Below are 27,285 nucleotides of genomic sequence, written 5' to 3'. Positions count from 1 at the left end.
AAGTGGGAAGGTCCGAATTGTGCACGACTTGAGGAAAATAAATGACATCATAGTCAAGTGTTGCCCTGTCGTACCAAATCCAGCTGTGATAATGTTTCAAGTCCCTTGCGATGCCGAGTGGTTTTCAGTCATCAACTTGTCACAAGCATTCTTTTCGGTGCCTCTTCATGAGGACAGCCAATTCCTCTTTTGTTTCAAATTCTTAGACAGAGTGTACAGTTGGTGTCGAATTCCTCAAGGGTTTTCTGAGTCACCGTCAATCTTCAATCAGATTCTAAAGAAAGATTTGGAAGCATTAGAATTGCCATTCGAGTCAACCCTAGTACAGTACATTGATGACTTACTGATTGCATCAAAGACAGAAAGTGGCTGCACAGCCGACACCATTGCTCTGTTGAACCATTTGGGAAGGAATGGGCACAAGGTGTCTCCTTCCAAGTTGCAGTTCTGTCAGAAGAAGGTGAAATACTTGGGTCACCAAATAGAAAAAGGGTCACGGAGAATAATGAAGGAAAGAATAACAAGTGTACTTCAAATAAGTCCATCGAAGACAAGGAGGGAGGTGAGGAAGTTTTTGGGAATGGTGGGCTATTGTCGCCAGTGGATTCCCAACTTCTCGACTCTAGCAAAGCCTTTACTGAAATTGACCCAGAAGGATGCATTGGATCAAATTGAGCTGAAAGGAGATGAGATGGATGCTTTTATCGAATTGAAAGAATGCATGTGCAGGGCTCCAGCTTTAGGTATGCCTGATTACACAAAGCCTTTCACATTGTTTTGTCATGAACGTGATGCATGTTCTTTGTCTGTCTTGACACAAGCCCATGGTGGCATAAACAGACCAGTAGCGTATTTTTCAGCTACTTTGGATCCGGTCGCAGCAGCACTTCCAGGGTGTTTGCGCGCCGTAGCAGCAGTTGGTATCAGCCTCACTCAGAGTGAAGGAATAGTGATGGGATATCCAGTAACAGTCATGGTCCCTCACTCAGTTGAGATACTTTTGACCCGCTCCCGAACGCAACACATGACTGGAGCAAGACTCACAAGGTATGAAACGATAATTCTGGGCTCACCGAATGTGCAGCTGAAAAGGTGCACTACGTTGAATCCAGCAACCTTGCTTCCTGGAGAAAATGCTGAAATTGAGAACGCTGAAGACGTCGAGCATGACTGCCTTCAGGTGACTGAATTTTGCACAAAACCTCGACCTGACATTAAGGATACTAAGCTTGATGAAAATGACCAAATTGTTTTCGTTGATGGTTCATGTCTAAGAGATGGGATGGGAATTTTGAAAGCAGGATATGCTGTATGTACTGTAACAGGTGTCTTGGAAGCGGGGTGGCTTCAAGGAGTCTATTCTGCACAAGTAGCAGAACTTGTAGCCCTTACAAGAGCATGTCAACTGTCTGCATTGATGAAAGTCACCATTTACACTGATAGTCAGTACGGGTTTGGGATTGTGCACGACTTTGGACAACTATGGTCACAGAGAGGTTTCCTGACTTCTTCAGGATCCCCAGTGAAAAATGGGGAAAGAATAAGGGAATTGTTACACGCCATTCAAATGCCAGCCGAAGTTGCAGTGGTAAAGTGTAGTGCTCATACGAAAGGACAGGACTATGTTTCTCTGGGAAATGCATATGCGGATCAAGTCGCAAGATTTTGTGCCTTGAACTGTATATTACTCAGAGATGAATGGAATTCGATAAGTGAACCAGAACTCGAACCAGCTGAAGCATTTGCCTTGAAGGTCGTAGATACAATAGATGAATTAAAAGCATTACAGAATAACGTCAGGGAGGATGAAAGAGATTCCTGGATTAAATCACAATGTATAAAGAGACCAGATGAGTTATGGGTTTCAAATGAAGGAAAATTTGTTTTGCCAAACAGTCTCTTATCACAGCTTGCGCGGTTCTATCATGGGCAAGCTCACCTAGGGAGAGATGCCATGATAAGATTGTTCAAAACTGATTGGTTTAACCCCAGATTTCGTCAAGCTGCAGAAGCAGTTTGCCATCGATGTGTCACTTGCCAGCAGATGAACCCAGGAAAGGGAACAGTTGTGAACGCAAGCCACATTGGCAGGGCCAGCGGCCCGTTTAGTCGAATGCAGATGGACTTCATTGAGATGCCTGTGCATGGAGGTCTGAAGTATGTGTTGGTGATTGTGTGCATTTTTAGTCACTGGATTGAGGCATACCCCACACGTAGAAATGACAGCCTTACAGTTGCAAAGCTATTGTTGAGGGAGTTAATACCACGTTTCGGATTCCCGATCTCTTTAGAATCAGATAGGGGAAGTCACTTCAATAACGAGGTGATAAAGTTACTTTGCGAAGCGCTGAACATTGAGCAAAAACTGCATTGTAGCTATCGCCCTGAAGCATCAGGACTGGTGGAGCAGATGAATGGTACACTGAAATCAAGAATGGCGAAAATATGTGCATCGACAAATTTGAAATGGCCTGACTCATTGCCCTTGGTGCTAATGTCAATGAGAAACACCCCTGATAGAAAGACTGGATTGTCTCCGCATGAAATTCTCATGGGCAGGGCTATGAGACTTCCTGCAGTTCCCGCAAACGCGCTTTTGAATATTACAGATGATATGGTGTTAGACTACTGCAAGGGTCTGGCTGACGTGGTTCGCTCTTTCTCTCACCAGGTGGAAGCAACCACCTTGCCACCGATCCAAGGTCCAGGACACGCACTGAAAGCAGGTGACTGGGTCGTGGTAAAGAAGCACGTGAGGAAGTCGTGTCTGGAACCCCGTTGGAAAGGCCCTTTCCAAGTGATCCTGGCGACAACTACCGCTGTGAAGTGTGCGGGGGTTCCCAACTGGATTCATGCCAGTCACACAAAGAAAGTGTTGTGTCCCACAGATGAGGAAGTTGAAGCGCTAAAACTGCCAGTGCCCGATAAAACAGTGCTGAGTGCTGAGACAGAGCAAAACCGAACTGAAAGTGAACAGGCAGGAACGGAAGAGAGAGAGATATTCTCTGAGGACGAAGAGACCAACTCACTTGGGGAAGACCAAGGAGAAAGTTCAGACAGCGACGAAGCAGCTGAAGGTGACAAAGAACCTGAAGCAGCTGAGGGTAGCAACGAGCCTGAAGCAGCTGAAGGTGACAAAGAACCTGAAGCAGCTGAAAGTGATAAAGAACCTGAAGAAAGTAACGGTGACGAAGGGCTCGAAAAAGGTGAAAAAGCAGAAGAGCCTGATCAGAGGAGGGCTTTCCCAGAAGCAGACGATACAGAAAAAGAAAAAGAGAACGTGATTGATTCCCCAGAAGGAGGGGACAAGGCAGAACAGAACGAAAAGGTTCAAGCTTCCTCAGAAAAGATCGCAGGTCCATCAAATGGACATGGTGCAAAGAGGAGACTAAGTATATCACCAATAAAACAAAGGACTGAAGAAAGTTTGAACGACGGAGAAAGGCCAAAAGTGAAAGAGAAAAGAAAAGAAGTAACTGTCGTGGTACCATCCCCAAGTGAAGAAAAAGACTTGACAAAAGTGGAAAGTACCAGCGAAGCAGAATCGAAAAGAGAAGCAAAATTGAAAAGGAAAAGGATACCAAACAGAAGATATTCCGGTCCTGAATGGGCATATGTAGTTCATGACGATTGGACTGACGAGTTTGTATCTCTTAGCCTCGAGAACGAAGAAGAAGAGATACCAATAGAAAAGAAAAGTTTTATGGACTCTGTCGATTGAAAGGGTAATAAATGATATTGCTTGCTACAATCCAACGTGATACAAACAACCAGCTGAGACATTGCTAAACCGGATGAGACTTTTGCTGAACTGATAAAAGACTGAGTTATTGCCGAATTGAGACAAATGCTGCTAACCGATAAGTGACTGGCCTCCTGAAGAAGACGGTGTGAACATTGCACTCGTTCAGCTTCGTAACTGAATTGCCAAATAGTTTCTTTATAGGTGCTTCTAGCTTTCTGATTCTATACAGATCATGACGCAAAACAGTAGAAAGAAATATTGTAAATATGCGTGTATAGGCTTGATAATTGCATGTGTACTAATAATAATGGCAATAGTGCTTACAATGCATGGAAAGGGTGAGAATGAGAGAATTGATGCTTCTACTTTTGCTCCTGTTACTGTCACTGAACTAACTGCACTGAAAAGACTAGAATTAGATGAGAGACACTTGCATGATAAGAAAGAGCTTTCATATAATGTTTTCTATCGCTTGCTAACAGAATATGTTGAGACTATGGATGCGAAAGATTGTTATGTGTGTACACAGATACCGACATCAGTAAAGGAAGGGGTGACTTATCACCACATGCCTCTTACATACGGGATTACATGTAGTATAGTAATGTCTAGATTTTATGGTCAAACTAACATACAGTATTTTTACTCAAATTATGATGTTACCTTTGCATATGTTCCTATAATAGCGCAGCTAAGCCAGATTGCTAAAGATTGGGATGCTAAAATAATGAGGGAATTTTTCGAGCCAATGCAACCTTTTGAAACGGCTCACGCTCATAGGGAGAACGTTACCTGCTCGCTCTCTGCAGTAGAAATAAGCTTTTTAGATCGCACAGATGATAGAAGGGCACAAATGAAGGCAAAATTAGAAAAAGAGCTACATAAGAGGACTTCAGTAGACAATTATGATTTTGCTGCAATAAAGACACAAGGGAGAATAGCTTTAGATGCTTGGCATGTAGGGAAATTGTGTATATATCGAGGTGAATATTATTATGACAACATTTTTGTAGGAGCGAGTGAGTGTAAACATACGTTTATCTTTAAGGCCAAATGGACATTCATGATGAACGGACTTGACCCTGTCATACCAGGTGTATATTACATTTGTGGGTATAATGCCTATTATCGTCTTCCAAAGGGATGGTGGGGGAGATGTTATTTGGGTATAGTGTTCCCAAAAGTTTATCAACTGGATGACCTATTGATGATTCAAAAGACATCTGGATCCCATCGTATCCAGAAAAGATAGACCACAGCTGCTGTGGTAGGAGATATATTTGGAGCCATGATTCCTTCATTAGGAGTTGTGTTGAATTCCATCAAAATAAGAAAGTTCTCTACTATAGTGGATAACATGTTGACAAAGTTTTCAGGTGCTATAATCCTGATAGATGCTGAACTTGCAGCGGAAAGAGCTATGACTCTTCAAAACAGGCTTGCTTTAGACATTCTTTTAGCAAAGGATGGCGGCGTTTGCAAAATGCTTGGTGCACGACACTGTTGTACGTATATTCCAGACAATAGTGTGAAGATTAAAACTATGCTAGCTAATCTAACAAAAGAGAGTGCAGATTTGAAGGAACTGAAAGAACCAGGAGTGTGGGAGAAGGTTGGAAAAGGACTTGCTTCAGTGGGAAATTGGATTGGGGGCATTTGGAATGGAATATTGCTAAAAATAATACAGGGAATTCTAATAGTTCTAATTTGCATTTTTGGAATTTGGGGAATAAAAAGGGGAATAATAATGATAATGGAAAGAATTAAGAGGAGGAAGGAAGAGAAAATGATGAAAAGAATGGCAGAAGAATACAAAGCGAAAACTAGGGGAATTAAAAGGAAAAGAGAACTGACAGAATTTTAATGGAATAAAATTTGTGGGAATAGTTTGTGTGATGACAAGTAGTCATCAGAGGAGGGATTGATGAAGCAGAAAATGAAGGTTTTACATTTATTGACGCTTAAACGTAGTGCTGCAATAATCATGTGTGACTTTAACCAAACTAATAAAGATTGTACGGGGACAAAATGTGCCCTCAGAGTAGTTTGCCAACATTTATAAGCGTGCTTTATATAACGTGGTGTATTAGAATTGCACTAATCCGACATAATCATAAACGTGTGCTATGATTTGCTTGTTTGAAATGTTTTAGCTTAGCATTACTTTAGTGCAGGCTTCGGCCTAGTTGCCTGGTCTCACGGTTTAGATGCTCGTATTTTTCCAATGTGCTAATAAACGTGTATTTTTGCTTGAAGCTGTACTTTTCCACTGAGATCGTTCACATGCTTATCTTAAGGTTTCGTGCCAGCCTGGCATATTTCTCTCTTTACTCCAAGGTTAATCTGCAGGTGCGGACAATGGAAGCTCTGAAAGTGAGTTAATTGGTATAAAATGTTGCAACTTGCGTACTCGTTTCCAAGGATAATGTATGCTTAAGTAAAAGCTTGAGAACTGTTGTTTTTGATTGGACAATTTGAAGCCAACCTATGAACCCTCCAATGGAAGACCCTACTGGATTTGAACTGTTGTCTATTTAAACCAGGTGCACGAGAAGAAAGTAGCCATTACAGCCATTTGCAGCCATTATTGCTGTTACCAGCCATTACAGCCATTACCAGCTATTGCCCGACATTGCGCCATTCCGTAGCTATTATGGCCCACCTTGCTGCGACGCCATTTTGAAAGAGACTTTGATGCTTTCTCTGATCGAGAGAAAGAGACTTTAGATGATTCTTGCCCTAGAGACTTTAACTTTGATCCCTTGCATGAAGTAGTAGTTTTACCTTGCCGCCGTGAGGCAATTGCCCCGTCCACCTTGCCCCTTGCCCCGTCCCATGCTGATCGAGAAACGGTACCTGTGAGACGAAGACTTCCTTGTATGCTGATCGTAATTGGTAAATATGAAAGGAAATTGTAAAATTGCATTGTGTTTCTTTTAGGTAACCAACTGCTGATTTTGATAAGATCCCTAGTTAGGAGTTTTTTCTAAATTAATGTTGCTAAATTGTTTTCGCATGAAGCCCCACATGCCGATGCTAATTTGAGGTTAGACGAGGATTCCTTTGGTTGCACGATGCAATTTGAGACCTTGTTATGCTGACTAAATGTATGCAATTAGTTCATTACAGATTATCGTATTAGTGATTTGCATTGCTATTATCGAATGCCTTGTTATTCAAATGCTACATAGATTGCACTTGTTTCGCCGCTATGGACAGCTATTAATGTTCATTTATGTTTATCATTTGGTGTTGAGACACATCTATATTGTGCTAGCTTTGTTAATATAGGGAAATAAATTCACTAACTTTGAATAAACTGGTGTGGTTATTCCTGACTGAAAGGTCAGGCTTCGCCGAAATGTATTCTGGATTAATTGTTAAGTGTTATGTTGATCAGGGTATTGCTTATGTTCGTTATTGATTATTGATTTAATGAAATTGACTGATTAAGGGTGGAGAGGGTCTCACTTAGCCAAAAGATTCATCGGCCTAAAGAGCGTCCAAGATACAAGTAAAATTATCTATACGGATCGCTCTATCAGGCCCACAAATGGCAGAAGGAACCACAGAGCAGGGGATAGGTAGAGGCAGAACCTAGGGCACCCGAAAATACAAAGGTTGTTAATGGGGCTCCACCAGGACAGTGCAGGACCTTGTTTGCTTCAAATTTTCGAGCAGAACTGGTGAACTTTATCTGGAATGTACAGTTTTTAACAGTTCAGGATTCACTCACAGCAGTAAGATAAATGTATTTTCTTTTCTATTTTTTAAAAAGCGTCATCTAACTAGGAAAAAGAAGAAAGCTAGGAAATCCGAGTTTTATTGAGGAGACACTAACAAGGCCACAGATCGACTAAAGGTTACCACATTTTGATTATGCATCAGCTTTTTTAACAGTAGATCTGAACAATACATATTGGGAAATGTGGCAGTTATTTTTAGCAGGATTGCTATATTTTTAATGAGACGTAATGGAACCTGCTAATGTAGCTTTTGATTTTTTTGTTCACATTTCAAACACCATCTGTGCCCTATTTGATTTTCATGTTGCAGAGTTGCAAAGTTGGCATGTAACAATTATGTGCTAACATGATGAGGAAAATCGAGGTATTCTGAATACTGGTGAATATTTTAGTGTATTTTTATCCTTTGCTGAAAACGCAACTGAATGTGACTGATCTTCTGACCACAAGACTGAAATTCACACCTGCTTTCGAAGAGGTGGCAGCGACCACGTAATACGTTCATTCTTTTAATCCACTGATGAGGGAAGAAGAGGAGAGTTTGGACAGAGCATTGCAGCTAAAAAATGAAGCACGTGATCCAATCGGCTCCCCCCACATGTGGGCATAACAAATGGCACAACACAAACACACACACGCACGGATTCCTCAGCATCAAACTTCGAATACCCTAGCAATGCCCTAGGCGGGCCTTTCTAGTAAGAGTTTAAAACACTCAAGCTGAGCGCACGCAGCGTTGGATGAGTGACCAGCCGGAGGCTGCACTGAGTAGACTAACCATGCAGTTGGTGCAGGTGGCCCCTGACGCTTCTGGACCCTAATGTCACAGGACCATCTGCACACCACAAACGATTTTCTTTTGAAGGTATGGACAAGATAATGTATTAGTTTTTGCTTTGTGTCATTACATGCTTTTGGTAGTAAATAGCAACGTGGTTTGTGTGAACACCGTTTAGCAACACATCATGAAAACAGAGTAGTGGCATTGCTAATATGGAAACAAGATTGGTTGTGCCTATTTAGGCAGTTGCAGTTCAGCTGAGGCAAAAATAACACAACATCACCAGAGCAACACCAACCTAAAGAAGCATTTGCAATGCAATGGGTCCTCGCCGACAACCACCAGTTCAAATTAATCATTGGTCAACACTCGTATGAACTTAAATCGACAAGAAAGCTATCCAGTTATATGTGAGGAGCAGTTTGAAACCGAAGATGCATTTAGTGAGACCACAAAAAGCAACACGCATTTTCAATGCAACGGGTATCACATTTGCTCAATGTTAGAGCTATAAAAAGAAAACCACAGTAACACAACACCACTATGCAACACACCACTATGACATGACAATGAAACTGCAAAGGAACAATTAAATACTGGAAACAAACAAAGAAAATGCATAAACTAACAAAATGCTATAACTCACAAAAACAATGACACACGGTCACAACAGAAGACTAACAGAACACATAATATACAATAAATACTAACACAGTCACAACCACAATACAACACAATGCATTTACACAACGACTTAATTGTATACCAATATCACAATATAGAATACCAAAATTAGGATAGAGAATATGAATAAAAAACAAAGCACAAAACAGAAATTAATAAGACAACTGTATAACAATATTTGTATTGTATTAAGTTTTGTTGAAGTTTTGTTGTGGTGGGTGTTTTGAGCCATTGTTGATAACATCGCAGTGTGGTGAAATTGCAATGTGGTGTATTTCTTGGAGGATGAGTTTCGGTTTTGTTTCACTATGATTTGATAATGTTGAATTGTGTTGTGCTTATGGTGTATCTTGCTTGGTCATATGCTGTTGTGTAACTCCGTAGAGTACTGCTGTGTTGTCATGGGAAATGACATTTGTTATAGTATTCTACTGTGGTAGTGAGATCAATGTGATTTTTTGCTGCAATACTGTCTTCTTTGTTCTTATGTGGTAGAGCTGGATTCTTTCTTTTATTGTGTTGCTACTTTGTTCTGTAGGGTTATTTGGTTACTTTAGCGAAGGTTGAAGTAGCCCCTTAACATAGGATACAATGAAACTTGTAATTCGGCGGGCGGGATATCCTGCCATGTTTGTGATCGAGTATTCCATCGCCAAGGTCATAATCAGGCCATATATGGAATGAAAGGACTTGGAATCAAAGTAAAGATTCTTCTTTCTAGTTCTTTTGTGATGGCAACACTGATCACTACTTTCTTAAAGCAAATCTGTTGTAAAACATATCAAATCAATCAATATAAATTTCACAAGTACCATCCTTCTATAAGTTCTAAAGACAAGCAAAACCCTTACAAGGGGAAGTTGTTTATACCTTTTAAGAATCTTGAAATATTTGAACTTCAATTATGTCATGAATCATTAATCTCTGGCCATGGGGGAATGAAAACCACATAGGAGATTCCTGTGGTTTGGTCTATGACAATATATGAATGAGTATTTAATCCACTGTGAAAAATTTGCTCAGATAAAACAGAAACCTAAGAGAAAGCTGATTTCCTTTTAAAAGACTGACTTACCAACAATGCTTTGGGAGATGATATCTATGGATATTTTGTTGCAGACTTACCAAATTCTGAAGGTTGTACTACTATAATGGTAAGGGTTAATTAATTTACCAAGATGGCACAATTTCAGCTCTGCTGAAAATCCCTTCTGTGGCTGAAATGGCTAAAGCTTTTTACCCTGATATGTTTTTAGGCTCCATGGTCTCCCTCTAAAGATCCTTTCTGATCATGAACCTCATTTCATTTCTAAATTTTAGATGTCACTTTGTAAAAGACTTGAAATCCACTGAGTTTTAATTTCTGGATATCACCCACAAGCAAATGTTGTGGATCCTATTTTGTTTTAATAGGAATCAAGAGTTTAGCTTAGCCTTCTGGCATGCAGGCCTGTGCCCCCATCACCTACTGACATTTAACCTACTTAGCTTCCTCTGTGTTAGCACATTTATTTAATTATTTTTTGCAAGATTGCTACCATGTTTATAGTTAGGAAGATATTTTAGTTTCACGTTATCAGTGTCACTCTGGAAAGGCATTACTATCAGCGTCAAAGATAAATGAGATATACAGGTATTCACTTCATGTACTTTCCCACTTTCTTGTGACAGAATCATAATGTATCTTTTCAGGGAATTGTTTATATAATGGCTGCCCTAAACATGCCTTCTTACCTATTGTTTGGGAACATACCTGCATCAGGGGTCCTACAAGATCTGTATAAATACATCTCACGCAGACATGAGTATCAGAGGGATTCCTACCAGATGCCATCGATGCTATCTATACTACACGTCCTCTTGATACAGACCCAGCCTTTGTGTCAACACGGAGTCTGATCTAGAGAATTCATTCCAAGGTAACAAGGGTTGGGGGCTCTGCTCATGTATATGTTAGTGGCAGATTAGGTTTAACACACCTAGCTCTCTTAAGGTTAGAGATTAGGTTCTTCCTGCTAGGGTATTAGGATTTATTATACACCTGCTTTACATCTTATGATACTGCAAGATGGTTTGGGTCTTTGTATTCCTGACTCTCATAGTCACAATTCTGTTTCTTGCATTTTACATTATCCAGATCATTGCAGGGCATGCATTTTACAGTAGATTGCAGTCTTGTTAAGAAAACCTGTTGAACACTTCAGTGCATCTCTTTCATTGCCTGTGCGTGACTGAACTCATGTGAGAAAAGGTTAATCTCTGTTTAACCACGACTCCCCTGAGATGTCGCACTCTTGAGTCCATGCGTAAAGGCTGCAACAAAACACCTTTTACTGTTCAAGTTTCTGGTGAGGTACTGCTTGTGAGCTTGGAGGGTTGGGCCGACAGTTTCGACTTGTTATAGGATCGGCCTAGTCAACTACAAACAAAAATGCTGTCATACCTAAACCAGCAGTCTTGCCTAGAGCAAGAGTCCAACTATGACACAAATACTGAACAGAACTTTGAAATCATTTTTCAGATGTTACGGTTCTGCTTCTGAAGATAAGGCAGTTCACAGTTCAACAACATTTAGTTCATTTGTTGCTCTAATTATATTCCATCCTCAAGATTTTTCAGAGAATTCTGATGTGCAGGATCCTGTTCCTGTAGTCCAAAATATTTGGAAAATGCCACTCATGTTAGAGAAATTATTTTTCTGAATTAGAAAAGCAAGATTAAGACAACATGTTCAGACCAATTGACATAGATGACAAGGTATGGTTGTCCACAGCCAATCTACCCTGTTGTCTTCCTAGCTCTAAACTTAGTTCAACATGTTAAGGTCCATTTGGAAGAAGAAGGATCAGAAATCCTGCAACTGTCAGGTTGAGGCTTCCTTTGTCAATGATAATGTATCCATTTCTTCTGTTTTCTATAAAGGTGTTTTAAGAAAAGGTAATGAAAAACCTTTACTAGAAGATCACCACCTCTTATGCTTGATGCGCAACGTAAGTATTAAATAGAGGAAATCTATGATTTAGAGGGAAATTACAATTCCTTAATAACTAGGAAGGATATAGTCCTGGAGGTCATTTTTTGAAATCTGAAGAATCTCTACACACTTCTCATCTAGTTAGAATGTTTTTTTGTAAGCATGAATCTCCTAAGAGAAAGCAGAGCACTCCCACTTACCTGGGGGACAGAGTTAAGCTTTTCTGACGCCAATGAAGGAACCATTGCCTTGGTTTTGGCATTGCGCTACGCAGTTGCCTTTTCCTGCTTGGGGCCATGTGGCTTTGCACAGTGTGCTGTATGTTCTGGGTGAGTTTGTTTCCTCATGGCAGCATTTCAGTAAAATAACATGCCTTGAGGTTTTGGTTGTCTACAGCTTCTCTGCAATGCTTTAGGCATGAAAGATTAGGGTTTGAAAGTTTGACAGTCTGTTACAAATTGGGTTTCTGGTTTGAAGAAGTATGTACCCTGTCCAAGCAGGAACAAAAAAACCTAGTGAGGTTAAGTCACAAAAACACCCTAAATTAACCTATGCTCACCCACTCGGTAGTGTGGCACAGAGCAGTCAGGCTTCACTTACGAGGCAATGTGTAAAATACTTGTGCAACACTTCAAACACTAAAACAGTGAAAACACCACAAAAACTCATACACACAATGTTAGACAATAGAGCTTAATTTAATGAACAAAACAAGAATAAGTAGAACTGGAGTTATGAAGTTTTAAATATTAAAATGCAATATAGTACTTAAAAGTAGAAAGCGCCAACCCGGTATATCTGGCTGTGCTAGACCGCGTTATAGAAAAAAGTTCAGGCTGACTGTGATGGAGCGTGGGTCAGATACAGTCCCAGATATGTCCAGCTGAAATTTTAACTGCTCAAGAATTGTGCCAAGAGTACTTTTTGGGGAAGAACGTCACTGAGAACAAAGAGAGCATCATTGGTGGAGGCCCACAGGCGTGACGAGTCAGCCGGGTATTGTGGACGGTTGGCCTGGAGCCTCACAGTCATGAGTGATGATACTTGCTGTATGGAGAGATGAACTTGTGGTGGCTTGCGCTGGTTCGTGGGGAGAGCGGCATGGTTCTGGTGCGAACAGGCCTGTTTGTGGTTACAAAGAGCCCAAAAGATTGATTTCAGTAGCCTAAAACATTTCTAAGGTTCCAGGATCTCAGAGGTGCATCTTTGGGGTCAGTAGCTTGTTGAAGACAGGTCCAGGAGCTGTGGCGAGCCTCTTATGTCTCTGGAGGACAGGAGAATAGCCCTTGGAGTCACTCTGGGTTCCTGAGTTCAAGATGGAGGTTGCAGGTCCCGTTCTCCTTCCCAAGGCGAGAGGGAAGCAGGTTAGCACAGCAGGTGAGCAGTTTCTTGTAGAGCAGCAGCCTGACACATTGGCAGTCCTTGTATCCTTGTAACAGCACAGCAGTCCTTTTTTCCTGGCAGAGTATCAACAGGTCCAGAGGTATACTGTCTTGGTGGTTTCAGAAATCCAGTATGTTTACACAGTTTGGCATTTAAAGAGGGGGAGACTTCAAAGACAGGCTTTTGAAGTGCACAGAGTCCTGCCCGTCCTGCTCTGACTGCACACACAGGCTCTGTAATCGAAGGCCTGAGAAATGGTTAAAGGGCTACTTAAGAGGGCAGCACAATCAGTGCTGCAGGCACACAAGTAAACTTTACTAGGGACTTATAAGTAAATTAAATATGCCAGTTGGGAATAAGCCAATGTTACCATGTTTAGGGGACAGAACACAAAAGCTTTATTACGGACTTGTAGTGACAAAGTGCACAGAGTCCTAAAGCCAGCAGGAACAATGTCAGAAGACCACTTCAAGGTTGTCAAGTCTAACCTAGTCCAATCCAAATTTTCTTTCATCAGTTTAGATATCCTCTTAGAAGTATTTAGAGGAAAATAACGAAGTACGGCGCTGCACCAAATTTGGCAGCACTGCGCTCTGTCATTTTCAAAATGTAGGGATGTGCTGTATTTAATAGAATAAGGAGAACCCTTGCATTTCCCGCTGCACTGGTGCTAAATTTGCTGCTGAACGCCAACGCATCCACCCTTGCCCCATGGTGCAAAGATGGCTGTGTTGAGGTGGAGATTGTTTTTGTGCAGGAACGGACACTTTCCTGCACAAAAACAATCTTAAATGGCGATTTGCTCTTTCTGTGTGTGCTGCCGAAAGCAGCACACACAGAAAGAGCAAAAAGCGAGAAGAAATGCTTTCATTTGTGCCACCGATTTTGGCGCTGCCTCAGGGAAAATCTGAGGCAGTGTCAAAATGCAATGGCCCAGATTTACAAGAATCTGGCGCATTCGTATGATGTGCCAGATTTCTTGCACCCTCCTGCCGCCACCTAACAACACCATTGGTGCGCCGTATTTACAATACAGCACACTTTAGGTCAATGTGACGCTATTGTTGCACTTTGCTGCGCTAGTGTCTACAATTTTGCACCACAGCGCAAGGAGGCCCATTGACTTTAATAGGTGCATCCTTTTAACACCTGCTTTGAGCCCAAAAATGGCACAATAAAATCTTGTAGATTTCTTTGCGCCATTTTTGCAGGCCTGACTAATGCCAGAATGCCCCGTTGTATACATTATGCCTGGCGCAGGCATAATGTAGCGCAAGTGGTCGCAAAGGGGTGAAATGCATGCATTGCACTAGTTTGTAAACATGGCATGACAATTTTTGTCTCTTGAGCCACATTACCGTAAAAAAAATACGCTAATGTGGTGCAAGGATGCCCTAGGACCTTATAAATCTGGCCCAATTGGTGTTGCACCCATTGCACGGCCCTTCCACACAAAGTGGTGCATGTGAAGTAGCCATATTTGAATGGTGCTGTTAAGCCACAAAAAAAGGCTTAACGCCACCTCGTAAATACGGCGCAGGGAATTGTGCTACCAGAGCGTCACAAAAAGTGATGCTCAGGTGACGATAGTGCCTGGTAAATCTCACCCTTAATTTCTGAACTGCCCATGGCAAGAAGTCAGCATTTTCTTTCCTTTTTCTTTACACAGGTTCTCATTGTGAACACGTAGTAGGAATGACTGCACCTCAATATTGAGACACCCCAAGAAATGCTTATTATAGAAAGAAAAGAGATTGAGGAATTAGCAAAAGTTTTAAATGAGAGTTTAACTTTAGAGTGAGCTACAAAGATACTAGAAAATGTCAATCAGGATATTGAGAAATGTAAAGAATATCTCACTGACAAAAAGATTCTTAAGTCAAAAGAGGATACAAATATGTTTAGTGGAGAAGGAATGTATCAATATTTGAGAAGGGGTTTTTATGAAAGCCATAAACAAGAATAAAAGCAGTAGGATCAGTGAAGAGGGTATAATAAACAATGTAGATCAAAAAAGTGATACCAATTTCTGATACATAATTTGTAGCAACAGACCTTGAAGATGAGAAGGGATATAGAAGAGAAATGCCTAAGGGCACCTTGTTTTCCTCAAACAATGGGTTGGACCCACCCCCACTTTTTTAGACAATCAACATGGAATGAGTGGAAGGGAAAATCACACAAAGGGAAGAGGGGCTGTTCAAAAACAGCCCCAACAGGAATATATGAGAACCAGTAGTCAGAAATACTGGCAGCAGCAAGCTTATTAGTTAAAGCAACCATTATAAATGTGTCCAATAGGACCCCAACTGAGATAGAAGTTAGTATTTTAAAGAAAGATTCACATTGTCACCTTATCCATCCAGTGAACAGGTATGAGTTAGAATGGGATTTGAAAGTTTTTTTCAGAAATGTTAGACAAAAAAGTGTTTTTTTAAAGGAAATAATTTCAGGAAAATAGCTATAGATTTGGCTTGAAGTTAAAGACCACACCTACTCCATCCATTACACAGATTGGTAAAGAAGTGGAACTGTTTGAGATGATTATAGAAAGAGACATTGATTGAAAATGTACCTGTGTGCTGTCACTGTGATACTTTTTCTAAAGCATAGATGTGGGTACCTAAAGGGTTCAGTAATGATGTGAATTTTATGATGTAGCCAGGAGACAAAGGTAGCAGGTTTGTAGTCATGGACATAGATGATTATGAGAAGGGTAAATGTAAATTGTTGAAGGTTAAAAAACATTACCTAGCCGTAGGTTGGGGTAGATTCCCCAGCCTAAAGAGAGATATTTAATCAATGTTAGATAATGCAACTCAAGAGAATCAAACATGTGAGGAAGAACATGTATCTCTTCTCAACCAAAAACCTCTGATACCAATCTTTTGTGATTGCCTAATACCCATTAGAGCATGAAGGGCCCACCGATCAGACCAATAGTAATGGGTTTCAATCCCATTACTGAACTTTTAAGCCAATATGTAAGTCATTTCCTCAAGCAATTTTATGTAAGTAGAAATCAATGGTGAAAGACATTGCTAATATGATAGCTAAAGTAGAAGGTACAAGCCTTGATACTAAGAATGAGCTTTTGGTAACTTTATAGCGAAGCCTGATATACTAATATTCTGCAAGATGACACCATGTTGGTTATAAAGTAATTGCTACAGGGAGGGGATATTGAGGTAGCAAATGTGGGCTTACTGCTAAAATGTGTGAGGGTCATTCTTAAAAACCATACTGATAGAACTGGCAGCTTCAGGTAGTCTAAGGTGTGTGTGCTCCCATCTTTATACATGGTAAGATTGGCATACACTTGATTGGAGTAGTTAGTTTATTTATAATTCCCTTGTAGATTGGTCTACAAAATAGATTATTGTAAATATGGGCCTGTAAATTAAATGTGACTAGCGATCCTACAGCACTTATTGTGCTATCCCCTTAAGTAACCCCTAAAAACATGCATCAGGTCTGCCATTGCAGCCTGAATGCAGTTTTAAACTGCCAGTTTGACTTGGCAATATAACCCTCTTACCAAGCCTTAAATTCCCCTTTTGTTGCATATAAGGCACCATTAAGATAGGCCCTAGGTAGCCCGTAAGGGTTGACTGCATTGCAATTAAAAGGTTGGATATGTACTTCTTACATGTCCTAGTAATGAAAACCCCCTAAATTTGTGTTTCACCAGTGTGAGGCCTACCTCTCCCATAGAATAACATTACATTGTCTTATTATATTCAATAAGTGCTTGTACTTTAAAACTCTCCTTAATAGTAAAACAGGATTTTAAGTTTAAATTTTGAAAATGATACTTTTAGAAAGTTAGCATTTTTCTGCCTTAACTATTTGGTGCTGACAGTCTGTTCCTGGGTTGCATGACTATGTGTAGATGGAGTTTATTTATTCCTCTCAGACCATCACACAATAGAAGGATTAGGTGTGCCCAGATGGGCCATCACTAGCAGGATGGATGGGGGGAGTCAGACACAACACCACTTGCAACTGAATGGAATGTGTTCTACCTTCATACAAAAGACTTTTCACCCATGCATTGTTCAGACAGCCAGCCTGGAATCAGCGCAGGGGAAGAAGGAAACATTAGGTACTTCAAAGGAAATTCTCTGGAAACTTTTCCTACTTCACAAAAGACACCAGGTATAAAAATAGGACCCTCAGACAAACTCTTCAGTTCACTTTCTGGCCTTTGGATGGACTCTCAGAGAACTGCATGCTGCTGCGGCCTGCTGCGTACTCCACAAGTCTGCTTTGCCGCACCTGGAGGACTGCTTTGCTGCCTGGAGTCTACCTTGAACCCCCCAGAGGCCCGCCTTCTTGTTTGAACCCTGTTCTGCTGCTGAATCCAGGATTACCAGTGTCACTCTAAGGACTAGTTAGTTTACTGGCATCCTGATCAGGGCATCAGTGACAGAAATGGCTCTAACCATCTTGAACCTTACCTGGACGCATCTTGAGTGAGTCCTATCTACCCAAGTAGTGCCTCTCCAGTCCTGTACCATCAGTGGTTAAAAACTTATCTGAGAACCCAGGAAACATTGGGACAAACATGCTCTTGCACTCCCCCAAGGTGCACCATCAGTCTGGTTTTCTCGTCGCCTCCCGCTTAATTCTTCTCCAAAGCAGTAAATCCTCTTCAGCACTCCTTTTCCCAAGGAGTATCTGGCCTTGTCTGGAGGGTTACAGCTTCCAATCTCTTCCAGACAGAAATTTTCAACTCCCAAAAAATAGATTAAAAAGAGACTAAGGGCCTAATTCAGATTTTGGAGGACAGGTTACTCCGTTACAACAATGATGGATAGCCCATCCACCGAAATATAAATCCCATTATATCATATACCTAAGTTTGAACGAAAAAATCTTCAAAGCACCCTCGTCCAGCAGCTCCCTGACAATGATACCTTCTCCTTAGATACCATCTGCAGACTTGTCTTGCTGAACTTTACCTCTCTTGGATACTTTTTCTTGGAATTTCTTCTAAGGTGAAAGGTAGTTGCAAACCAGGCCCAATCCATGTTTTGTATCCGATTCATACTCCATCGCAGTTGGCCATATTATTGGATTTTCAACCTGTTTCGCATGACTAGGTATCCATGGTTAGTTCTTTGAACCTTTAGACACTCATTTTTATTAGAAACTTTAAAAATTCTTAACTCCAGTTCCACTGGAGTTTGGTGTCAAATGATTATTAAAATGTACTTTGTTTTTTCAAGCCAGGTTGGGATTTTTCTTGTATTGTGTTTTCACTGTATTACTGTTTGTGTGCTGTATGAATACTTTGCGCATTGCCTCTATGTAAATCTTGATTTATTTTGTGCTAAGCTACCAGAGAGTTAAGCACATGAAAATTGAGTGACTTTGTGTTTCACTAAGACCGGGATTGTAGTTGCTGCTTGAGCACCCCACTCAACCAACAACACAATTTCTCACACATAGGGCCTCATTAATGCTTTGGCAGACCAAAAACTCTGTCCACCAAACTCCCGACAGGGTGGCCGCCACCTATGCAGTGACCTACCCGCCGAGCCATTAAGAGTTTGCCACTAGTTTCCACCTGCAGGCCTGATGGGAAACAGGCTACAGCATTGTCTCTGGCTCATAATCGAGACTGCTGCAATGCTGTAGCTAGCAGGGTGCACTAGCACCCTTGCAATGTCTACTGTCTGCAAAGTGCATGGGCAGTGCAGGACCCCCTGTGGCCCTCTGCACCTGTTCTCTGACAACCTTTTCATGGCGGTGTTACTGCCATGAAAAGGCTGGTGGAGAACAAGGTCGTAATCTGCAGGTCAGCACTGTTTGCAGCGCTGCCCTGGCGGATTAGGATCTCCGCCAGACCACCGGGGTCCAACATCCTGGTGGAGCTGGCAGCTCCTTGGCAGTCGGACCACCAGAGCTCTTATGTGGCATTTGGACTGCCATCATGAGTGTGGTGGTTGTAAGACCACCAGACTCATAATGAGGGCCCTATTGAGTTCTTAATTAATGTTCAACTAAACATTAAATTCAACTAAAAGGCACTAGCATGCCAGTCACTTTTGCCCCAAGTCTAGCAGGCCTATATGTGGGCAATTTTGTTGAAAAGCATATCTTAGATAAACAGCTCCTTTTTGAACAAATATTAAGAGCTAGGTTTATTATATTAATGATTTTTTTTATTTAGGGAGGTACTGAAGAATACTGAAGAATTCTGTATAGAATTGTGTAAAGAGTGTCCGTAATGATTAAATTTGGGTGAATCTATTTGAAAGTGTATTCATTGGTTGAAGTAATTACAATTTTTAATTCCTAGATCTAGTAATCAAGGAAGAGAAAGGAGTCATGGAAGAATTTTACAGAAAACCTTCCCACTTCAACTCCTTGATGCATTATCAGAGTTATTACTCAAAAAGTCAATGCAACAGCATTCCTTAAGGATAATTTTTGAGATTATGCAGAAACAGTGGCAACTTGGTTGATTAAGGCAAACATTCTGAGATTCCAAAACAGAAACTACTAGATAGGGTGGATCCTAGAAAATCAATAAGGCATACATACAAGGGAGCCAAGTTTAACAGACAACAATTTTCAGACGAAAGAAAGTAAAACTTGTAAAGATAGAATAGTAGGTGTCACCAATGTTTTAACTAAGGTAACTAGTTAAAAAATTGATCAATAGAAATGTATACCTTTTAAATAGTGAAGGTAAAAAAGAAAGTATGCAAAATAATTTATTTAATTCCACAAGGAATTAGAATTTAAGAGTTTAGTGCGCACATATAGAGCTAGCAGCAAATATAGTTGAGGTTAGAGGGCCTGTCCAAAATCGTGGGCAACTTCAAAATGGGTCATGTAGTATCTGCAAGTTGACGTTAAGTGCCACTCATATTCATTGCAATGGTAAAAAAATCATAATAATTTCATGGCCAATTGTAGAAGTAAAATATTATCTACTTCCTAATATGCCTTGTTGGAAGGGGTATGTAGGTGAGACTTTGAGGATTCAGAAGTTGGTTCTGTGAGCATTGTTTATCCACCCATACAAAGAAGTGGGGAGTACCTCTTGTTGAGAACTGTATTAAAATGAACAATAATGATAATTAAATTAATTGGTTCATTTTAGAAAAAAACTCTATGGGGGTCATTACAACCTTGGACCGCCGGGCGGCCGCCAATGCGGACACACTACCGCCATGGCCATTAGGAGATCCCCGCTGGGCCGGCGGGCGGAAACCTGGTTTCCACCCGCCGGCCCAGTGGGGATCACAGCCGCAACACAGGAGCCGACTCCAAATGGAGCCGGCGGTGTTGCAACTGCAGACAAGGCTGGCGGGAGGGGAACTCGTAATCCCATGGGAGCGCTGAGGATTACTCCCGCCGGGACAAAAGTGGCGGAAAACCTCCGGGACAAAAGTGGTGGAAAACCGCCGGACCCAGCGGTGCGACCTCGGCGCTTCCGCTGCAGTCGTACTACCCTGGATTTCACTGCCAGCCTGTTGGTGGTGAAATCCGACGAAACAGCCCTGGCGGTCAAAGACCACCAGGGTTGTAAAGAGGGCCTATGTCTTTTAGAGGTAGTGCTCTCACAAGGAAAATGAAAGTTGAGGGAACAATTTTACATACTTGTTTTCCAGACTTATAGATTAAGGCCCTCATTCTGACAATGGTGGTAAATCCCACTTACCGCCATGCTGACTGCCAACATACCGTCGCCATGGCAGATATCCGTTCACCATATTATGACACACACACACCACTCCGTCACTATTCAGCCACACACACAATTCCTCCACACCAAAGGTCAGTGAAAAACTGGCGGTATCCAAATCCACACCATTACGCCAACAGAACAATACCCACAACATTATGAACCCACATACAAAACAACACCACATTGGACAATTCAAATAACACACACCTGATACTCATACACACACCACACCCACACACCCACACCACTATAAAACACAGACCCACATTACCCACTTATGACTACAAACCATTGGTATGAGACACACACCACAACCACAGACAAAACCAGAGACACACATCATCATCACCTATACACCACCCACGCACCTCACAACACACACCCCAACACATCACCCTACACACCCTTACCCACACAACTCACACAACACCCATGGCACCACAACGACACCCCAGATTCCTGAGGGCCTGGCATAGGAGAAGGACTGGAGTAGGAGAAGGACTGGACTCTGGTAAATCAACTCTATACTACTACTACCCCCCTACCTGCATGCCATCACATACCCCCACCCTCACCCTCACTCCCATCACTCCACCACTTCCCACACACCCCACCAACACATCTCACTTATCCCAATGCCAAACCCTGCATGCCATACCAATGCATGGACACCACTCACAGACCTGCATTAACACCTATCACTAAAGCATGCACACTAGAGAGAATCATCTAGCCCACCACTTAACAACTCACACAAGGTAAAGCTGCCAGGGCATTAACAACCATAAAGGGCAACACACCCATGCACAATATGTCACACACAGAAACAATAACACTGCATTTACTTCCCCACAGGTATCCCAGCCAATGTCACTGGAGAAGAAGTGCCAGCACTATCCAGCCCCCCAACAGAAGAGGCCCACAGTGATGACAGTGACTCTGCTTGCCTGGATCAGGATGACCAACCTGGCCCACCAGGGGCCTCTGGACAGTCGGTTACCCAGCCACAGTCACTCACCACCACAGAGCCTCCCTCCCAGGAAACACCACCATAGCACCCACCCTGCGTGCCCATACTTCTGTCCCCAGGACATGTCAATCAGCAGTGTGTCCACCACTACAGGGACCCCAGGGCACACCTCAAACCCAAGACAATCAGGGACCTGGGGTCAGTGGCAGTGGGCACACGGATCAGGGGACAGAGGCACAAAACAACAGGGAAGCTGGAAGGACTGCTGTGTGCCAGGGGGAGGACAGGCCCAGGGAACCGACTCTCCAGGAGGCACTCACTGAGATCCTGGGAGCATGCAAATATTCCCAGGATAAGCTGGGCCAGATTCTGGACAACATGCAGGAGAACAGGCGGCTGCAGGAGGGACAGTACCAGGGGATCAGGGAGGACTTGAAGGCCATTAACACCACCCTGGTATCCATTGCTGGGGTGCTGGCAGACATGGCGAACATTAAGAGCGAGGCAGCCGTACAACAGCGGGCCCCTGCCACTAGCCAGAGTACTGAACAGCCCTCCACCTCCGCTGCCGCTAGTGGCCCGGGGGCCCCTCCACAGGACCAACAGGCCACCAGCACCCCTCCCCCTGCAGAAGGAGAACCACCCCACAAACGTTCCCTGCGATCCAGGCAGAAGTCAGAGACTATTGCCAAGACCCCCAACTCTCCTGATTGTCAACCTTGTGTCCCACTCTGTCACCCTGCCCACCTTGAACTGCCATTGCTCCCCTTCCTATGCCCCCTTGGACAATGTGCCGGTGCTACAAATAGACTGGAACTATACCCTAGACTTTCCTCCATCATCACCCCAGCCCATTGCACTTCTCCCTTTTCTTCATAGCACTGCAATCAACATACCTTGAAAAAATACAAGTATAGAGTATGATTTAAGTATGTATTTGTTTAACTAGGTTTAAACATTGCAATTCAACTGTACACTAATGTTTACATAGGAAAGACCTGTAGTTCGCTGCAGTGAACACACCATGAGCGATAGTGGGGCACCAACATCTTCAAAAAGAATTCCCAAAGGGTACAGTGTGTGGGCATAGAAGTGGGAAATAACAACCTGCCAGTGACAGTGAAACCAAAAAAATTACAATGAAAAGTTAAGTTACACTGTCTAACCTGTGTGTCATTGTAAGTATTGTCTAATCACTGCAGTTCGGTTGTCCTCATCCTCATCCTCTGCCTCCTCAGCTTCACTTTTCACAGGGTCCACTGCTGCCACATGGCCATCTCCAGCCTCCTCCTCCTGCAGAAAAGGCATATGGCGTCTCAAGGCAAGGTTGTGCAACATGCAGCATGCCAAGATTATCTGGCAGACCTTCTTGGGTGAGTAGCACAGGGATCTGTTAGATAGAGGCACCGAAAACTGGCCTTCAGGAGGCCAAACAAACGTTCAGTGATCCTTCATGTTTGCCCTTCTGCCTCATTGTAATGTTCCTCAGCCCTTGTCCTGGGATTCCTCACAGAGGTCAGTAGCCATGATAGGTTGGGGTAACCTGAGTCACCTGCAAATATCGAGGGACAACAGATAGCCACACACTATCCCTTATGGCTCACACCATACCCATACACCAACATCCACTCAGTGGGAAGCAGGGCTCACCTATTAGCCACACCCTGTGGCTCTGTAGTTGCCCCATCACATTTGGGATGCTGCTATTCCTCAGGATAAAGGCATCATGCACAGACCCAGGATACTTAGCATTGGCATGGGAGATGTATTGGTCCACCAGGCACACCATCTGGACATTCAACGAGTGAAAACCTTTTCTATTTCTAAAGACCTGTTCGTTTTGCCGTTGTTCCATCAATCACCCCAATGATGTTTGGGATATGTCCCATTGCATAGAAGTCAGCCTTCACCGTGGCCAAATCCTCCACCTGGGGGAAAACAATGTAGCTGCACATGTGTTTAATCAGGGCAGCCAACACTCTTGTCAGCACTATTGAGAACATTGGCTGTGACATTCCTGCTGCAAAGCCCACTGTCACTTGGAAAGAACCAGTTGCCAGGAAATGGAGCACAGATGTGACTTGCACAAGAGGGGGGATCCCAGTGGGGTGACAGATAGCAGATATCAGGTCAGGCTCCAGTTGGGCACACAGCTCCGTGATTGTGGCCCTGTTAAGTCTGTAGTTGAGGATAATTTGCCTGTCCTCCATTGTTGCCAGGTCTACCAGGACTCTGTACACTGGGGATGTCTCCATCTCCTATTCATCCGCAGCGGTTGCAATCTATGGGGCAAAAGAGTGAGGAGCCGGTCATAAACTGTACATTGTAGCCACTACAGTTCAATGCATGATGTGTATTTGAAATGTATTAGTGGTATATGTCCTGTATGTACAATTGTGATCTGTGATGCAGTTATGATCCATGGCCTACCCCCCCCCCGAAATGGCGTCCGCCTGTCCTGTATGGAGGGACAGGGTGAAGTGAGGTAATTCCGCTGACGTTGTGCGCCGTTGCGGGAGGCGGTCGGGAACCGCCGTGCATCTCCTCATTGGTTATTATTGGACCCTATGGGGTATAGTGGCCAATGGTGATGTACGCCGGTGGTGACGGTATGAACCGCCGTGGACGTCACCGCCATTTTCTATCCGTTCACTCACTTGCTACCTGACCTTCAACAGGAGAGGACCTACACTGCATGTGCTGCTGTGCACTGTGTCTGGAACCTACCATGGCCTGTGTGACTGGGGAAAGGGCCCCTGCCTTCACCTCGGCGGAGTTGGAGAGACTAGTGGATGGGGTTTTACCCCAGTACGGACTGCTGTATGAGCCTCCAGACCAACAGGTGAGTACACTGTGAGCACGATGCATGGGGCATGAATGCATGGAGTGTTGTGTGTGAAGGCCTCATTTGGGGGGGTTGGTGGATGGGCCCTGGGCAGCGTACAGCATGTATGCTGGGCCATGTCTGTGCAAATGGGGATGGGAAGGGCTATGGTGGGTCATGAGTGTAACAGCCAGGACGGTCTGACTAATACCTTTCCCTGTCTATATTTCCTATGCAGATCAGTGCCCATAAAAAGAAGGGTATATGGCATGCCATCGCCAAGGACGTGCGGACCCTGGGGGTCTACGGCAAGCAGAGTACCCACTGTCGGAAAAGATGGGAGGACCTGAGACGCTGAGCCTAGAAGACGACAGAGGCCCAGCTGGGGATGGCCTCCTAATGAGGAAGGGGTACCAGTCGAAACCTGACCCCCCTGATGGTGGCCTATCCAGAGCTGGATGGGCGCTTGAGGGCATCACAGCAGCCACAAGGCAGTAAGTACAGTGCTCATCATTACTACTTATGCCTGGTGCGGTGGAATCCGGGTGGGGGATGTGTGCCCTTAGTCCAGGCCTGACATTGCAGAGTAGGTCCCATGTTGGGCAGGGTTCTGATATGAAGATCTTTGTGCCTAGCTAGTAGGCATCCACTACTGGGCAGGGCTCTGTGGGTCCCAGGTAGCTTTGTTACTGGTAGTGCAGTGCATAGTGTGTAGGGCTGTTCCCTCTGTGTGAGGGTGCTGTTTATTCCAACGGTGGTGTTGGTGCAGCCACTGACCAAGTGTATCCTTTGTCTCTATCCTCCCCTTTTTGTTTTGTCATCCTGTCCTTATGTGCATTAGCATCATCTGCCGGAGGAGCAGAGGCACCAGCGATGGAGGCAGCTGAATCCCACAGGACCCAGGAGGCAGAGTCCACCAACGCTGATGGCGCCAGTGGGACGAACGGCGAGGGGAGCACCACGGCGGGGACTGGAGGGGACAGGTCGGACACAGATACCTCCTCTGATGGAAGCTCTCTTGGTACAGGTACAGCCACCCCCGTACTAGCACCGCCCTCCCAGAAACCCCTCATCGAATTGCCCGTGCCTGCTCACCCAGGAGGGTGGGCATCTCCTTCGCCCCAGGCACCTCAGGCCCTGCCCACAGTTAGCCCTGCTACCCCTGAGTGAGGAGGTTATTGACCTCCTGCAATCCATCTCTGTTGGGCAGTCAGCCATTGTGAATGCCATCCAGGGGCTGGCAGCCCAAACGCAACAGACCAATGCATTTCTGGAGGGCCTTCACACTGGCTTGGCAGCCCAACAGAGATCAATCCAGGCTCTGGCCTCCTCTCTGATGGTAAACATTGTCCCCCTCCAGCTTCCTCTACCCAATCCCATTACCCTCAATCCCAACCTATCCCAAGCACACAGGCAGACGAGAATGCACACAGGACAACACACAGGAATGGCACAGGCAAACACAGGCACCACACTTCATCCCACAGGCACTCACACAAACACCATCCAGATGCAGACATACCAACATCCACTGCCTCCACTGTATCCTCCTCCTCCTCCTCCACCTCCCTGCCAGTTCCATCTACACTCACACCTGCATGCACTACATCCTCATCCACTACCGCCATCACCAGCACACCTATCAGAACACACACCCCACTGGCAGACACCACCCCAACAGCCATGCACAAGTCCCCTGTGTCCTCTCCCACTGTGTCCGTGCCCCCTCCTCCCAAAGAACACAAACACAAGCACTCAGACACCCAACTGCCACCCCCCTCACAACGGCATCCAGCCCATTCACCTGCACCCAAACACAGCAGACACCTCCTACAACCACTCCCTCTTCCTCCACTCCCAACCTTCTCCCTCTTCCCACCCCAATGTCCCTAAGCAGCTTTTTCTCTCCACCATTGACCTCTTCTCTACCCCTCCATCCTTCACGTCTGGCCAGGGTGGGTAAAACCCAGGTAAGCATCTCAGTCACCCAGTTCATGGACCCAGTAGTGTCCACAGCAATTTGTGGTGGGAAAGGATCCCAGGCACAAGACAGCCACACTGAAAGGGTGCCTGCCACAAGTGCTGCTAGGAAGGGCAAGGAGCCCTCCTCAGCTGCTGCCTGGAAGGGCAAGGAGCCCTCTCCAGCTGCTGCCATGAAGATCAAGGTGCCACTCCCAGCTGCTGCTAGGATGGACAAGGAGCAATCTCCAGCTGCTGCCAAGAAGGGCAAGGAGCAATCCCCAGCTGCTGCCCGGAAGGGCAAGGAGCAATCCCCAGCTGCTACCAGGAAGGGCAAGTAGCAATCCCCAACTGCTGCCAGGAAGGGCAAGAAGCAATCCCGAGCTGGGGATGGGCTGGAGCTTCCCCCACCACCATCAGCAGCAGCACCAGCAGCAGCAGTGGGCAGCCATCCGAGGCTGTAGGGGATAGGATGGAGCTTCCCCCCACCACCAGCAGCAGCAATACCAGCACC

Source organism: Pleurodeles waltl, chromosome 4_1, assembly GCF_031143425.1.
Source record: "Pleurodeles waltl isolate 20211129_DDA chromosome 4_1, aPleWal1.hap1.20221129, whole genome shotgun sequence".
In the NCBI taxonomy this organism is placed as follows: Eukaryota; Metazoa; Chordata; class Amphibia; order Caudata; family Salamandridae; genus Pleurodeles; species Pleurodeles waltl.
Note: the sequence above shows the minus strand (reverse complement) of the source record.